Genomic DNA, 17655 nt, shown 5'->3' on the forward strand with positions numbered 1-17655 from the left:
TTGGTTAGAGCATAGCAGAGGCTAGCCCCATTTTGTGTTTGCAGTGAAAGCAGTTCTTCTGCAAGCAGTCCTTAGTCCTTCACAGACATGGCAGGTTGAGATGGCTTGTCCGTGCTCTCCCAGGCACAGTTCATTGTAACCCACCGTGGCACGGACATTTGTTTTGCGTCATATAAAGTACTTTAATGCATTTTATTAACACTAAGTTGTAAGATCGCTGGTGCTTGGGATTTTTGTCTTGTTGATGTTTGTATTTCCAGGATTACGGAGTGCGGTGCCTTTACACAGTAGGGCTTCAATAAGTACGGGACATTGAATCATGCCGTAATGTTGTTAAACAAACAAACAAACACACACCAACCACATCATCAAAAAGTACTGAAAAACTTTGACTGGGACGGAGGTGTCACTAGGGAGTCATTGTTACGCAAGTAAACGCTGTACAGAAAAGGGTGCGTTCGCGACGAGAGTGAAGGAACAAGGGGAACGCGTAAACCGGGCGGGGCTGGTGTGTAAGAAGCCACGCTCGGTTTCCTCCGGTCGGCCCGGGGTTGCGCGGAGGTAACTAGGATTTCAACCTTCTCAAGTGTTTTTCATCCTCCTCCCCTTTCGAGATCCAGCCACTCCGCCCGTCTGCGTCTCTTCCCGAAGGGCTGGCGCCAACGGATGCGACCCCAAAGTCTCAGCAGCTCCAAAGTGCTCCAGCCCCGGGGGTTCGGGGGACGCGAGCCAAGAACGCGCGGGGTCACGCGCCGGGCAAGCGCCGAGCTGGCCGCAGCCCGAGAGCGGCCCGGTGGGCGGGGCCTTGGTGGGCGGGGCCGGGGCGGGGCCGGGCCGGGGCGGGGCCGGCCGCGGCGAGCGGGCAGGCGGGAGGAGGAGGAGGAGGAGGCCCCGGGGGCGGCTAAGGGTGTCACCGCCAACCCGCTCCGGCCGGAAACGGGCGCTTGTTTCCGGCCGGACGGCCGAAAGCCACCGCCGAGCTTGAGCCAGCCAGCCGCCGGGAGTCGGAGCGGCGGACCCGGTGCGGAGCCGGCGGAGAGCCACGGGGGGAAGAGGCCAGCTCCGGTCAGTCCCCGGCGTGGCTCCAGATCCAGATCCTGTGGCGAGAGCAGCAGCAACAGCCGCGGTCGCAGTGTCCCGCCTCCACCTCCCGTCGTCGTCGTCGTCGTCGTCGGGGGAGGGGCCGCTCGCTCGGACCCCGGGGTCACTGCCGAGGAATGAGCCGAGGCGGCCGGGCCCCGCGCTCCGCCCCGGCCTAGAGCCTTGCCCCGAGAGTCGTGAGGGTAACGGAGCCCCCAGCCCCGACACCCTCCCCAGCTCTCCCCGCCTCTCTAGCGCCCCAAACTCTGCCTCTCCGAGCTCCACTGCCCCATCTTTCTGACCAGACCTCACCTGAAGCCGCCTCCCCGAGCACCCGCTGCTCGCCTCGCAGCTCCCTGCTTGGTCTCCACCTTCTCCCCCCAAGCCCCCCCCCCCGCCCCCCAACCCCCTTCACGCCAATCTCTCACCTGCGTCCCCGCGCTCCCAGCGCTGCCCAGCGGTTCCTCTCCTGTCCCGAGCTGTGCTGGGCAGTTTGGCTTGGTCCCCTCTTGTCAGCTAGACTTTGGGGGGCGGGGGAGGAGGGATGGCAGAGTTTTAGGGTGGTCTAGTGCGGCCGCCGGCCCTTTTCCCGCCCCCTCCCCCCAGTAGGATAAAGTTCTTTTAAAGTCACTGTAAAAGTAAAATGAAAAGACAAGTTTGTTCTTATCGATAGCCAAACCGAGGTGCGTCCAGTAATGGAGGAGGAACGGGGGAGGGGCGGGGAAGAGAGGGAGGGAGGAGGGAGAGAGAAAAAGAGAGAGGGAGGGGGGGGAGGCAGGCTGTGTGAGAGTGTAGGTGTAGAAATTCTAGGGCAGGCTTATGGACTTTAGAAAAAAAGAAAAGTTGCTCCGAGGCGATGGAAACTTTAGAAGCTGATGATGAGTAAGCCGGGGGCTGCGTGATCTCACTCTTCTCATAATTACTAGGTTAACGGTGTGGCTCCTGTCGAGATGGAATGGGATTTGTTTACTGGGCCGGCGTATTTTTAGCCTGTCGGCTCACAAGGACCAGCCCTCAGAGTCTGTCTCTCCTCTCTGGCGATAGAGTGTCTATCTAACCCAGGTGTCTTTTCTGAACACAAGACACAAGTAAAACTGGGGAAGTTGAAAGAAGTGGGCTGGTGAAATTTGATCTAACGAGTCCACCCCTCCCAAAGAAAAAAGAAAAAAGAAAAAAGAAAAAAAACTTAGTAGGAAATTTTCATGTCTGCAAAGCCAAGAGCTAACTCGACTTAGCATTTGCTGTCCTTACCGTGTGTGTGTGTGTGTGTGTGTGTGTGTGTGTGTGTGTGTGTGTACCACGTAAGTGTCCTTACCTTGTGTGTGTGTGTGTGTGTGTGTGTGTGTGTGTGTGTACCACATAAGATGTTTACTTAGGAAACTAGAAGCTGGTAGTTTGCCGCTCTTTGGCTTTCCCAGCTGTACACTTAGGAGCTCTTTCAGGAGGCTGGACCCCTTCGTCTCTCAATACGTGTCTCAGGTAGAAAAGCGAAGGAAAAGTAGTGGTGGTAAGACAAATCCAAAAGAGTAGCTAATTTTTATTTTAGTTTTTTCCCCCCTCTATATTGCATAACTAAAATGACACTTGGAAAATGTGTTTCTTAGTAAATGAGCTTCTGTCCCTGAAGGGATGGAGCACTCTGCCAGGGAGGATCAGCCGTAGTTACATGCTAGCCGTGCATAGATTAAAGATGAACACATTCTAGGTAAACGCTGAGGAATTAATTATGTGCTTTGCCCTCATTGCTTTTCAACCGGGTCTTTTATGTTTACTAACCTGCTGTGCTAGTCTGTTGATATTTTGAAGGCTGAATGTGAAATAAAATAAGAAATCGCTGTTCCTCCCGGACAGAGCTGAAGAGCAGCCTGTCCTGACTTCACTAGTGAACTGGCATCTTTAGAGCTCCTCCCTGACTCAGGCTGGCTGCTGTGTACTCAGAGATTGTACATGAACACAAATATTAGCTCACGCTAGGAATAATTGAGAAGGTAAATACGCTGAAGACATATATTCCAAAACCAAAATAGATTTTTTTTTCGATTTTTCCATCTCATTTTGGATTATCAGCACCTTTCTGCCAACCATTATCCATTAACGTGAATAATTTAGAATTGAATACGTGCCTGCTTTGGACATACACATTTAAGCCACAAGTAAAGATGGAAGGTAGTTTCCAAGCTACTATTAATTAATTTATTTTTGGTGGTCAGATTTCTCTTATCCCTTTCATTAATTATCAGGGACTTCCTCTGTGGGCCGAGGGAGAGGAGAGGTAAGCAAAACGTGCCAAAGCAAAAGGCTGGTGGGTTGTGTAAGGCAGGAGACCAGCAGTGGACTCTGATGCTGTGTTAGGCCAGTCCAGGTGTGCTGTGGTGGAGTTGTGTCACTAACTTAGAAGTGTTCTTGAAGTAATAATTGTTTTATCTCTCTTTTCCTTCCCCCATCTTCTTCTACCTATTAGTGGGGAAAATGTCTCAGTTGTAGTCAAAATTGGATTTAAAATCACACATACCCTCTTGGAGTCTTGACTGTCAATAGTTGTTTTAATCTTTGTGAGCTGGCTGGTGCCAATAGTAGTTATGACATGGGTGATTTCACTTGTCTCTAGCTTCCCTTTGTTGACTGTGTGTGTTACTCCACTGCATGGGGAATGAAGAGTTTGAACAGAGCTAGGAACGAGTATAGAACAGGCAGCCCAATACCTCTGTTCTTAGAAAGCTTTTTAGAAATTTGAGGTACATTGTATGCAACCAGGTGAGTTATGATGGAACAAGTCAATATCAAAAATAAATCTTTACTTTGTTATGGGAGCATTATACTGCGTGTTAAGGTTTCTGAGCACCCAGATGCCTCAAGTATTGTAATGGTGCTGGCTGAGACTGGGGGGAGAGGGACAGGGAGGTGGGGTCCTTTTTACCTCAAACACGTACCTCCCAAAGGGAAAAGGCAGTCCTTGGAAATGTGATCCTAGCAGTGTGTCTCCTATGGACCCTGAGGGCCATGGAATAACAGACTGGAATCTTGGCACCTGATAAATCTAGACAATTCAAATTTTGTGCAGGGCAGTTTTATCATGAATTTCTGAATTTGGTTGATTTCTTAAGATAATAGAAGAGAGGGCCTTAAAACGTTCTTGCTGAGTAGTGACTCAGCAAGAGCACCCCTGTGGTTAAAGCAGCCCCTCAGTCCCAGGTGGCAGGCTGAAGACAGGCAGATAGATGTAAAACAAGTGTCTTTTCCCTTGGAGTAGGGGATGAGGAGTAGGGAGGAACACGCGGGACACAGAGCAGGGCAAGGGATGATGGGGACAGGGCAAGGAGAAGAAGCAACCCCTGAGAGTAAGCAGGAGGAGGCTGCTGATTTGTATGCTTTGACATGCACTGGGATGGGGTGGACTACTCATAAAGTATGGGCTGTGAGGTTAGAGGGACTTCGGTGCTTCCTTCTACACTGACTTGCCCGGGTCACTTCTCTGTCATTACCTATCAGTCTGTACATTGAAGTCAGTGAAAAATGTTCTCTGTGTTAGGAATAAAAGAAAAAGACTTTCTGAGGGGCTGGAGTTGCTTGCTTAGTGTGCAAGAATGCCCAGATTCGGTTCCCAGCACGTCACAGGTTGGCTGTGGCGATGCAGGTCATCCCTGCGCTTGGGAGGAAGAGGCAGGAGGAGCAGACGTTAAGGGCACCCTTCCTTGGCCGTGTAGTCAATCCAGAGCCAGCCTGAGATAAGGTGAAACTCGGTCTTGAAAACCGGAACAAAAGCCTTTTCCTAATAAAGTATAGAATGTACCGTGTGCGACGGGGTATGTATGAGTGACTAAGTTATGTGTGAGAGTGACTGGAGACAGTGCGGGCTGGTCAGGTCATGGGGAGGAAGGGGGCGGAAGGGACTCAGGGCCAGACTGTTGGATGCGGGTAGAGGGGTCAATAGAGCCATTGTAGGCCTCAAACAAAGGACGGGTTTAATGAGGAGTGTTGAGCCCTTTGGTCCAGGGCTCAGGGACTAGGAGTTAGGCAGGAACCGGTACATTGTGACGCTTCTGCTTCTTTTCTGTACCATCCTGGCCCAAAGAGATACAGCTGGTAGACATACGACTTGGTCCAGAAGCTTCTGTGTTTGCATACCTTGCTGTCTGAGCTCTGCTTGTCCCTGTCTCATAGTGCACCAGCCTGTGGAGAAATCTCAAGACTATGGCGGGCTTCTGCTCAACGGCTTGTGGTAAGGATGACATTCTGTTTCCAGGGCATTTAGCTCTGCTAATGTACAGAGTACTGGCCTCAGAATTCAATGCTTTAGGAAGAAAGTTATTAGTTTTAAAATGTATTATCTTTAAAGCCAGACTTAGTATTTTGGGGGTTATACTGATGTTGAATTTATATTTCTACGCCTATAATTTTGGCTTTAATATTTGCCTTTAGAAATCCATAAAATTAATAGTTCATTTATGGGTAATTAAAATTAAACTATATTAAGAATCTTAACGTAGGCTATTTTGAAAATTTGTGTAGGTCGAATGTGGCCTCTCAGGCTGCTTCCCTCAGCATAGAACAGTTGGTAGATCATGTCGGCGTTTTAGCTGGAATGCCTCTTCCTTCACTCACAGTATTTAGGGGAATCTCACTGCGTTATACTGCATTGTTAGAGACCAAGGTGGCTTTCTTAAAGGGCTTGGGTACTGAAAAATCTTCTGCAGATATCCTAAAGGGAAATTCTTTGACACTATGACTAATTAAAGGGGGGAGAGGGGAGAAGTCTCCACATGTAAACAGTCGACAAAAGCATACAGCTGTTCTGTAGTGGACTGGCCACCCTGGTCCCTGGCATCCCTCACCTTCCTGTAGTCATTACAGAATTGTAACTGTGATGTCGTGAGCGCCTGTTATTATCTACCTCAAGACAGGTGGTTATATTTGAGTTGGAAACCAGAGACAAAAGATAGGAATTTTATCATATGTAGCCAGACTGAGATTATTTTCAACTGCATTGTTTAGTTACATGGTTTTTTTCTTTTTTTCTTTTTCTTTTTTTCTGAGGCAGGGTTTCTCTGTGTTATCTTGGCTGTCCTGGACTCACTTTGTAGACCAGGCTGGCCTCGAGCTCACAGCGATCTGTCTGCCTCTGCCTCCCGAGTGCTGGGATAAAAGGTGTGCACCACCTGTTTAGTTATGTCTTATCCTTTAATTTCTTCTAATAAATAGTTTGGGGTGAGAGCAATTAATTAAACTTGTTGTTTTTAGGGACCTGCTATGAGTTCAGTTCTATGCTAAGTGCTTGAGGATCCAGGGGTGGAAATGACAGTTTTGTGTCTTTTAAGAATTCTGGGTTCACTTGCACGTAATAAGAATGGAATGGTTTCCTGGTGAGCCTCTGTTTACATGCCTGCCAGGCACGATTTTTAAATTGAAAGTATATTATTAATTGCATAGTCCAGGCCTTATTCCATGGACACTTTAGGAGAGGAATTGTAGCATTTCAGGTGTTTTTAATTTTTTTAATTTTTTAATTTATTTTTATTTTTTATTTAGTTTTTGGTTTTTCGAGACAGGGTTTCTCTGTGTAGCCTTGGCTGTCCTGGACTCACTTTGTAGACCAGGCTGGCCTCGAACTCACAGTGATCCGCCTGCCTCTGCCTCCTGAGTGCTGGGATTAAAGGCGTGCGCCACCATGCCCAGCTTCAGGTGTTTTTTAAAAAGTGCTTTAGGAAAGCCCGGTATAGTAACACACACACCTGTAATCCCAAATCCTAGTGCCTGAGAGGCTGACCATCAAAGCCTGTGGGTTCCAGATCAGCTTTAGCAGCACTGCACAATGTCATCAAAAACAAAAGCAAAGCAGCCGGGCCTGGTGGCGCACGCCTGTAATCCCAGCACTCGGGAGGTAGAGGCAGGTGGATCTCTGTGAGTTCGAGGCCAGCCTGGTCTACAAAGTGAGTCCAGGACAGCCAGGGCTACACAGAGAAACCCTGTCTTGAAAAACCAAAAACCAAACCAAAACAAAACAAAAAGATGGAAAATAGGGTCAGGAAGCCCATGGAGATGTTTTATTAAAATATAACACGACAGTATGAGAAAATTGGCTTGCTTTGAAGGGAAGAGAGAGGTCTGGAGTCAGTGAAGTGGTGCGGCCTGGGAAGGGTTTTGAGGGTGGAGTACAGAGTGGAAATGAGGTAGTGAGGAGGAGTTGAACCTGTGAGGGCCGGGCATGGCGGACACAGGGCGTGAGTCAGACAGGGCCAGGCAGGCCTGGGCTGTGGGAGACATTGGCTGAGATAGGACATGAAGAGTTCCTTATTTTTTAATTTTTAAGCATTTTATATGTATTTGGGAGGCTGCACGTATGTGTGTGCACCATGTGCATGCCTCTTGGCCAGGTTAGGGTACTAGATTCCCAGAAAACTAATTAAAGGTGGTTTTGAGCCATATGATGCGGGTGCTGGGTCCTGAACCCTGCTTCTCTGAAAGAGCAGCAAGTGCTCTTAAATGCTTAGCCATCTCTGTAGCCTCAGATTTCCGTATTTTTAAGGAAAATGCTATGAGTTCAGTTTGGGATATATTAGATTTCCAGTGGCCCCTGTCCAGATGAAAGTGGGTTTGGTTGTCAGAGCCTAAGGTTGGGGAGACCAAGAGTCAGTGGTGACGATTGCCAGCCAGGATGCGGTAGCTCTCGTGTGAGGGCGGTGCAGAGGATGCGGTAAAGACTGGCACTGAAGCCGAGGGTTAGCAGCGTCTCTCCTGCAGGCCATCCCAGTCAGCTCTTCTCCTCCTTTCCTGTGTGTTTGGTTCTGTTTTCTGTTCCACCCATGCAGTGTCTGTTGGCTATCTCCCATCTTACAACTGCTGTCCTAGCCACTGAAGAGATGGAAACGGGGTCTAATTCAGCAGTTCTCAACCTGTGGGTTGCATCCCCAAACATTACCATCCATAACAGCAGCAAAACTACAGTGTGAAGTAGCAACAAAATAATTTTGTGGTTGGGGGTCATCACAACATGAGGGATTGTATTAAAGGGTCGCAGTGTCAGCAGAGCTGAGGACAGTTGTCTGGTTGAAAGGCAGTACGTTACAGATGGAGGGAAGGGTGGTGGACGCTGTAGGGGAAGTTACGGGGTAGGGAGAGGGTGCAGGCCACAGGTCAGCTCTGCCTTGAGCATGCAGTGAGTGGTAGGACAGAGCCTCCCAGAGGAGAGATGCCGGCCCAGGAGAATGAGTTAAACAGATACCCGACAGGACACTGATAGTAGCACACTCTAGGCTAAGAATATAGGTTGAATAAAAAAACTTAATAGATTGTTTCATGTGGTATCTAAGAAATTATGGATGTCAAACAAGATTGGGCGAGGCTACACCATGTGGAGTTTTATCCCCTGTCAGTCTGTCTGTCCACCCGCCCATCCATCTATCCATTTATTTATTGAGATGGAGTTTTACTTTGTAACCCAGGCAGGTCTGGAGTTTTACCCTGTAACCCAGGCAGGCCTGGAGTTTAACTGTGCAGCTCACGCTGGTCTCCGACAGGCTGTTCTGCAGCCTCCCGAGTGCCGCATCCTCAGCGGTCAGGGTTGAACGGAGAAGTCAAGGGTTTACTGAGAGTGTACATCTATTTGTTCTTTCCCACTAAATTCCCTTCAGTTGTTTTCTATTAAACTTAGTTTTAAGTTGGGCCAGCAAAACTTTTTGTTATGGCCTCCTACTGTAATAACAGCACTTAGGGCTCTGATGCAGGAGGAGAGTGAGTTTGAGGCTAGCCTGTGCTATAGTAGTGAGTTTGAGGCTAGCCTGGGCTACAGTAGTGAGGCCGTGTCATCGCCCTCCCTCTGCTGCCAGCCAGCCTGGTGGCTCATGCCTGTAAGCGCCGTCTTTCAAAGGCTGAAGTAGAGGCCCTGCCGTGGGTTTGAGCCCAGCCTGGGTTATGCAGTGAGTTTCAGGACTGTCTGGCTCACAGGATGAGACTTGGCCTCAAAAAGCAACTCAAACCAAAGCAAACAGGCAAGCAGACACTGTATTGAGATTCGAACTCTTCCTTTCGGTTATGGGAGGCAGTTGGCTCTAATGTGAGAGTTTGTGTGCTTGTCCGAAGAGCAGGACCAGCCAGGGAACGTTTTCAATTTCTTGGTTCCCGTGGGGAAGTTAAGACACCGGGGGAGTGGGGAAGGATGGGTACCTTCTGACCGACTAGCGATTTCTTTTTGTTTTCTGAGCTGTGTCAACGTCTTCCTCAGAGAAGTACTTTGGTTTGGAAGCTGTCCACTTGAGAAGAGCTGCCAATTCTTGATTCTTTCTCAAGTGGGCAAGGGTACATTTTGTTTTTGTTTGTGAGTGTTGGAGGAGGGGGAGGAGGCACAGCAGAGCTGCTCACAGCCGGTCCTTGTCTGGACTCCGCTGGAGCTGGAAGTTTCCTTTGCTTTGTTTTGGGGAAGATGACTTGGCTGCGCTGGCATTTAAGTTATTTAGGAAGGTGGTTCTCACTCCCCTCAGCTCTCTGATATGGGATGGCAATAGAAACTTCATTCTTCCTCGGGGTTGTCAGCCCCTCCTTCACCCTGTTCTAGACACTTCTGTGTGAAGTATATGAGGCTCTGCCGCCTAAAATGGAGCCAGTCACATGTTCCCTTAAAACAGTGGCTCTCAACTTGTGGGTCACAACCTTTTTTTATTTTTTTAATTTTTTTTAGATTATTTTTTATTTTTCACAACCTTTTTTTTTCTGGGGGGGGCGGTTGTTGAACAGACCTTCGCAGGGGTGGCATATCAGATATTTAATTACAGTTCTTAACAGTAACAAACTTACAGTTCTGAAGTAGCGACAAAATAATTTTATGGGTGGGGGTCACCACAATATGAGGAGCTGTGTTAAAGGGCGGCAGCATTAGGAGGCTCTAAGAGCTGTGGCCTTGGAAGGTTGGGGAGCTGTCCAGCTTCTGGTGTTGCTCTTACTCCTGGTTTTCCACTGGTGCTGGGCACCAACCCCAGGCCCGTTTGCGTGGGAGGCAAGGGCCGTCAGTTTCTCAACTATCTAGCCCTTCCTTTTCACTTTGTTGTTGTTTTGTTTTGCTTTTTGAGACAGGATTTCTCTGTGTAGACCTGGCTGTCCTGGAATTTGCTCTGTTGACCAGCCTAGCCTTGAACTCACACAGATCCACCTAGCTCCACCTCCCGAGGCTGAGACTAAAGGTGTGTACCACCACTGCCTTTCAGGTTTTCAACTTTACCTGATGAGGTATTTTAAACATTAAAAATTTTAGGGAAGAAGCTCCAACAGGTAATTTAAGCTCACAACTCAAATTTAAAGAATATTAATATTTTATCATAGTTGTTTTAGATGTCTCACACTCTTTAAAATAATTTACAAATATAGCTGTCACTTACTCTTTAGGCTTATTTCCCCTTTCTACTGTGGAAGAGTGCCTACCTAACCTTTGAACTTTGGTGTTTAGTCTTTCAAAGAAATCTTGTTATTTTGTCCCCCAGTGGGTACGGCTGCCCACCCCACTGCTGATGTGTTCCGTCTTGTTATTTTGTCCCCCAGTGGGTATGGCTGCCCACCCCACTGCTGATGTGTTCCGTCTTGTTAGTGCTTGTCAGGCGTTTGTGTCCTGTTTTGGCTGATTTGTGCCGTTGGTGTACCTCTTCAAGCACCGTAAGTGCCTTAAGAGCAGATACATAGTCTCCTTTATTTTTGTTATCCTTGTGGGTCTTCCTTAAGAGCAGATACATAGTCTCCTTTATTTTTGTTATCCTTGTGGGTCTTCCTTAAGAGCAGATACATAGTCTCCTTTATTTTTGTTATCCTTGTGGGTCTTCCTTAAGAGCAGATACATAGTCTCCTTTATTTTTGTTATCCTTGTGGGTCTTCCTTAAGAGCAGATACATAGTCTCCTTTATTTTTGTTATCCTTGTGGGTCTTCCGCAGGAATTAACATGAGGCTAACATTTAGTAACTGCTAGGTATTACTAGTGAGTCAGTGGCCAGATACCAAAAAAGTATGAGTGGCCGTTGTGTTAGTGAACTTTACTTTACTTTTAAGTTTTGAGATGGCCCTATGAAAGTAAAGCTTACGAAGAAGCAGTTTATTACAATGTTTGTAAAGTACACCTGGGGCTAACTTCCTATAGGGAGTGGAAGCGCACATTCCTTGGAAGTTGAAGCAGGAATCGATAGGTGACATCATCCCAGGGGGGAAACTCCTGGGAATTGATCCTGGTGGCTTCTGATCCTCTGTGCTCCTGTGGCCAGACTCACTTCACTGGCTATCAAATTCTGCTTTGGTCATCAGGTCTCAACATCCACACTAGAGATGGATGTTAAAATTCTCTCTCCCTTTTCCTCCCCCTCCCTCCCTCCCTCCTTCCCTCTCTCCCTTCTTCCTTCCCCCATCTTTCCCTCTCCCTTTCTCTCTCCCTTCCCTCCTTCTCCTTCTCCTCTCCCCTTTTCCCCTTCTCCTTCCCCCCCTCATGCGCACGCACCCCCCCAAAACAAAACAAAAAAACCCCCAGCCTTTCTGATTACTTAGTAAATGTTAAGAACCAGAAAGCTTTGGCCTCTTTTAAAGAAGAGATTGGTGCACGCAGTTAGGGTCGCACTAGCTCACACCGGCCTAGAACTCGCCGTCTTCCTGGCCCAGCCTGTCCACTGTGGGGTCACCACCCGTGTCCACACGTCCTTCTCTTTTTAGTGTCTGAGTCAGGGTTCCTCTGTGTAGCCCTGCCTATCCTGTAGACAAGGCTGCTCTCAGACTCAGGGATCACACTGCCTCTGCCTTTGAGAGGTGCGATTAAAAGAGTGCACCACCATTGCCTGCCCTTTTTTCCCCCCAGGAGGGTAGGATATTTCAAAAGCTACAGATGATCGTTTTTTAAAAGCTTCAAAAGCATATAAGTTCTGCAGTTTGGAGTTCTAATATATAATATTGTTTGAGCCTCAGTGATTTGCTTCACCCTCATGTAAGAGTTAAATATTAAGGTAAACTGTATAAATTGTTAATATGTAGATTTTTAAAAGTCCAATATTAGTGATTTTTATTTTTATTTTTATTTTTTTTTTTTGGTTTTTTGAGACAGGGTTTCTCTGTGTAGCCTTGGCTGTCCTGGACTCACTTTGTAGACCTGGCTGGCCTCGTACTCACAGTGATCCGCCTGTCTCTGCCTCTCGAGTGCTGGGATTAAAGGTGTGTGCCACCACGCCCAGTTTAGTAATTTTATTTATTTAAATTTATATATTTAACATGAAGTTTAATTTCCTCTTGGTTTTGAAGCACAATATCATGAAGTTTTTGAAGTAGATACAAACAGAAATCCAGTTATATCTCTGAAATGTACTTGTGAGTTTTTTTCTTTACAGTTATCATTGGTCAGACTTTGATGGAATGTCTGTTTTGGATTACATGTATCGGGTATTGAGAAGGCTGTAAGGGATTATGTAGGGTGGCTTTAAGATCTTCAGAAGCAAGACACTAAAAATTAGCTCAATTGGTAACGTGCTTGGCTCTGGCCAAGAAGCCTTTGATGAAACCTTTTGACGTGACTGCACATGTGATTGATGTGTTCAGTTTAGTTCACATGTCCATGCTGCTGGTAAAGCTTGATGCTATGTGGAGCTGGTCTGCTTGCAGGAACTGCGGTACACACGGTGGGAGTGCCGGACACTGACAGCTGTGTAGCTCAGGCAGCAAGGTTTGTTTGCTGTTAAAGGCCTCTCTGAGCACTGGCTTCCATCTCCTTTGCACTGAGAGTAGCTCACTTGTCTTTTAAGCCCGTCATTTCCTTTGAATCCCATCACCTACCTAGAGAACAAGACTCTGATGTCCGTAACCCTTGGTTACTGCTGGTTACTGGCCACAGAGTCTTCCCTGAACTACTCTCAGAATTCTGAAAGTAGAAGTTGAAAATTAGACAGATTTGTATTTGTTTGGGATAAAGTAGCCTCTCATTTTAACAACTTATGATTTCTTCTTTTTATATCATCTTTATAATTTTTTAATAATATGCTTGTTCATGAAAATTAGTATTGTGTAAATTTCCTCGTGTTTGCTAACTGGTGAAGGTGATACCTTCCTGTCTCCTGAGCACGCTGTCTACTGGGCTCTGGGCAGGTGAAGCCACAGTGATGCTAAGAAGAGTGGGAGGCCAGGTCTCACGGGAATCAACATTCTGGGTTAAATAGGACTTGGTTACACACACACACACACACACACACACACACACACACACGCACACTTGTGAAATATGAGAAGCAAATGCAGACTGTATAGCATACATAGCATCGTAGTTTGCTTTAGGCCTGAAGGAGTTTTACACCTTACAATCATTTTCTAGTTGAGGAACACAAAGACTAGAAAGTTGGAATTACTTGTCCATGCTGGTAGTTAACAACAAACACTACTTTTGTATTTGCTGTCTGAAAAGTTAGGCCTCTGGTATAGAGTTATACACACCAAGAAGTAAGTAATTGTGGTTTGGGAGCCAGCTCGGTGCTTGTCAGTCACTAGTGTGAGGGGCTGCGTTTGATCCTCAGGTGCTGCTGGGGGCGGGGGGGGGGGGGAATGCAAGGACTGCAAGTCCCTGAACCGGGGAGGGGACAAGCAGACCCCTGGGTCTCACTGGCTAGCCAGACCAACACACAGGCGAGTTCCAGCCCATGAGACCCTCAAGTAAGTAAGCAAACAGTAAGTGGACAAACAGTAAAGAAGTAAAGGTGAGAGGGCAGGTAATGTAGTCCTGGGGCCTCTACATCCGTAAGTACATGTGTGCCCACATGCGTGTCTGTCCCTGCACACAGTGTGCACTTGCATACACATGAACAAAGAAGTTAATAATTAGTTGTGAGTATTAGATATTTGCAGAAGAGGTAACTATTAATGCAAAATCATGACTACTCAATACCAAGTGAGGAGTCAGTTCGAGGGACGCTCCACGCAGCTATGGAAGGTGAGGTGGAGACTTCCCCTAGTGACTCATGAGGGACTTGAGGAGAAATACAATGTAGCAGTTACTGTTGTGTGAAGGGAGAGAGAGTGATGTGCGGGTTTTCAAATGGATTAGAGGGGTGGGAACCTCGGCTGGCTTGCTCTGAGCTAGCTTGGGAAGGTTGCCCTAGTGGGAGCCTCTGGGCAACAGACTGCAGCCAGCGGGTCTCAGCCAGTGCTGAACCGAGAGCTGAACTTGTCACTGGTCTGTCTGCCCCGAGTGAGCAATACAGAGCTCGGCCCGTCTCCGTGTCCTCTTCCACCACATCGTATTGCTTAGGAGGAGGTAGGTCGTGGTTAAAAATGCAGGTCAGATGCCTGGGAAATGGAATGGGAAGTTAAAGACCACATTATGATGAGGTCTAACCACAAGCTGTTTCAGTTCTAGATAGGCTTTCTGTGCGCTTAAACACTAGCTGTGCACTTACAGCTGTCGTGCTCAGAGTGCAGTACAACAAGTAATTAGTGCTGTCTTCTTTTGAGATTCCGTTCTTTGTATTCAAAGGGAAGGATTCCTTTGGAGTTTGAATTTAAATGCATAGTCTTTCTGACTCAGTTTTAAAATTGAAATAGTTTTTCCCTTGCAAGTGGGATGGCTGCTGGGGTTAGCAAGCTGTTTGTAATGTGTTTTGGGGCTAAAGGGAGGAGGTAAGTCTTAAATTCAACTCTTTCTGGCTTTCATGTCAGCAGTTAAGAATAAATTACATATGTGCTCTTACCTAGGAAGAGAAGTGAGTACTGTGATGTGGTTTAATATTTTACTAACAGATTAGATGCTTGTACTTGGTTTTAAAATAAATAACCAGACACATTAAGATAGTGCTTTTTCTCACCCCCATTTCTTTTTAGCCATGGTTTTATCTACATGTTGACAGATGCTCAAGGATTCAGAATAACATTTTCTGAGCTGGTGACGCACGCCTGTAATCCCACTACTCACGGGAGGCAGAGACAGGTGACCTCTGTTGAGTTCAAGGCCAACCTGGTCTTCAAAGTGAGTCCAGGGCTACACAGAGAAACCCTGTCTCGAAAAAACGAAACCAAACCAAACAAACACCAAACAAAACAAAACCATTTTCTTAATTGTCATTTTTATAATTCTCCTGTAAGGTCCTGACACTGTTCCTAAGTTCATCTAACAAGACTGCATTTGCCGAACTTCGTGACCGGGTCTCTTCCCTTCCGGTTCTCGGCTTCAGGGCCTCCGCTCTGTTGTTTTTTCTGCCGGAGTCTCTGTCATAACTTCCGACCTGGCTGGAGAGTAGAAGGAAGGCCGTGCTCCTGTTCGATAGGACAGCAGTCCCCGAAGGTAGATAGCCTTACACACGCTTAGGGATGGACCCATTCAACCTAGTCACTGACGTTGTTGAGGCACTGTGCAAGGTTCTAAGAATGCTGCAGTGAATGTCACATGAGGTCCCTGCCAGAGTGACAAAGAAGCTAAAGAGCTTACCCAGGGCTACAAGCAGAAGAGTGACAGAGCTGGCATTTAGGAGTTTTGATGGATTCCAGGTAATGTCTGCAACCATTATTACACTGGGCTGTCATTTATATACATAGCACAGTCTTTAAGTACAGTAGTAAGGCGCGTCAGTCTCTAAGTACGGTTGTAAGGCACATCAGTCTATAAGTACAGTAGTAAGGCACGTCAGTCTATAAGTACAGTAGTAAGGCACGTCAGTCTATAAGTACAGTAGTAAGGCACGTCAGTCTATAAGTACTGTAGTAAGGCACGTCAGTCTATAAGTACAGTAGTAAGGCACGTCAGTCTATAAGTACAGTAGTAAGGCACGTCAGTCTATAAGTACAGTAGTAAGGCACGTCAGTCTATAAGTACAGTAGTAAGGCACGTCAGTCTATAAGTACAGTAGTAAGGCACGTCAGCCTTTAAGTACAGTAGTAAGGCACGTCAGCCTTTAAGTACTGTAGTAAGGCACGTCAGCCTTTAAGTACAGTAGTAAGGCACGTCAGCCTTTAAGTACTGTAGTAAGGCACGTCAGTTATGAGTACTGTAGTAAGGCACGTCAGTCTATAAGTACAGTAGTAAGGCACATCAGCCTTTGAGTACTGTAGCAAGGCACGTCAGTCTATAAGTACAGTAGTAAGGCACGTCAGTCTTTGAGTACTGTAGCAAGGCACGTCAGTCTATAAGTACTGTAGTAAGGCTCGTCAGTCTATAAGTACTGTAGCAAGGCACGTCAGTCTATAAGTACTGTAGTACGGCACGTCAGCCTTTAAGTACTGTAGTAAGGCACGTCAGCCTTTAAGTACAGTAGTAAGGCACGTCAGCCTTTAAGTACAGTAGTAAGGCACGTCAGCCTTTAAGTACTGTAGTAAGGCACGTCAGCCTTTGAGTACTGTAGTAAGGCACGTCAGCCTTTAAGTACTGTAGTAAGGCACGTCAGCCTTTAAGTACTGTAGTAAGGCACGTCAGTCTTTAAGTACAGTAGTAAGGCACGTCAGCCTTTAAGTACTGTAGTAAGGCACGTCAGCCTTTAAGTACTGTAGTAAGGCACGTCAGCCTTTAAGTACTGTAGTAAGGCACGTCAGCCTTTAAGTACAGTAGTAAGGCACGTCAGCCTTTAAGTACTGTAGTAAGGCACGTCAGTCTATAAGTACTGTAGTACGGCACGTCAGTCTTTGAGTACTGTAGTAAGGCACGTCAGCCTTTAAGTACAGTAGTAAGGCACGTCAGCCTTTAAGTACTGTAGTAAGGCACGTCAGCCTTTAAGTACTGTAGTAAGGCACGTCAGCCTTTAAGTACTGTAGTAAGGCACGTCAGCCTTTAAGTACAGTAGTAAGGCACGTCAGCCTTTAAGTACTGTAGTAAGGCACGTCAGTCTATAAGTACTGTAGTAAGACACATCAGTCTTTAAGTACTGTAGTAAGGCACGTCAGCCTTTAAGTACTGTAGTAAGGCACGTCAGTCTATAAGTACTGTAGTAAGGCACGTCAGCCTTTAAGTACTGTAGTAAGGCACGTCAGCCTTTAAGTACAGTAGTAAGGCACGTCAGCCTTTAAGTACTGTAGTAAGGCACGTCAGTCTATAAGTACAGTAGTAAGGCACGTCAGTCTATAAGTACTGTAGTAAGGCACGTCAGCCTTTAAGTACTGTAGTAAGGCACGTCAGCCTTTAAGTACTGTAGTACGGCACGTCAGTCTTTGAGTACTGTAGTAAGGCACGTCAGCCTTTAAGTACAGTAGTAAGGCACGTCAGCCTTTAAGTACTGTAGTAAGGCACGTCAGCCTTTAAGTACTGTAGTAAGGCACGTCGGCCTTTAAGTACTGTAGTATGGCACGTCGGCCTATAACAGGTGGGGACTCCTGGATCTCTTTGTTCGGAAGGCTCTTTATCAATACAAGAAAGACTTCGTGTCTGTGCTCAGCCCACCTGCCCAGTATCGCCTTTTCTCTTTCCCTCACCACTCACTCCTCCCTGGGCATGGACTGGTCAGTGTGGCCTGCTTTACACTGTGTGCTTTGAAGACCGGGAAGGTTTTGTTTCCTGAAAGTTTCTTTCCTATTCCATGTTCTTTCTTGTCGCTCAGTTGAGTAATGCATTGTTGACAGTGTCGGGTAGTCATTCCCGTTGGAATCTTTTTTCCTTTTCCCTG

The 17655-nt window shown here is 46.9% G+C and overlaps 1 protein-coding gene across 6 annotated transcripts in view; it reads left to right on the forward strand.

The window, feature by feature from the left end:
- Positions 1-1142: 1142 nt before the first annotated feature.
- Positions 1143-17655, forward strand: part of OTUD7B (OTU deubiquitinase 7B) — a 63821-nt gene continuing 47308 nt past the window's right edge. For 4 of the 6 annotated variants that reach the window (XR_014776898.1, XR_014776899.1, XR_014776900.1 and 1 more), the window contains exons 1-2: positions 1143-1283; positions 5242-5299. The gene's annotated coding sequence lies outside the window, so the exon portion shown is untranslated. Of the gene's footprint in view, positions 1284-5152; positions 5300-17655 lie in introns of all 6 variants that reach the window. The other 2 variants (XM_084769583.1, XM_084769584.1) reach the window with 2 other exon arrangements.

The sequence above is a fragment of the Acomys minous genome (genome assembly GCF_964271855.1).
Source record: "Acomys minous genome assembly, chromosome: 19".
Taxonomy (NCBI): Eukaryota; Metazoa; Chordata; class Mammalia; order Rodentia; family Muridae; genus Acomys; species Acomys minous.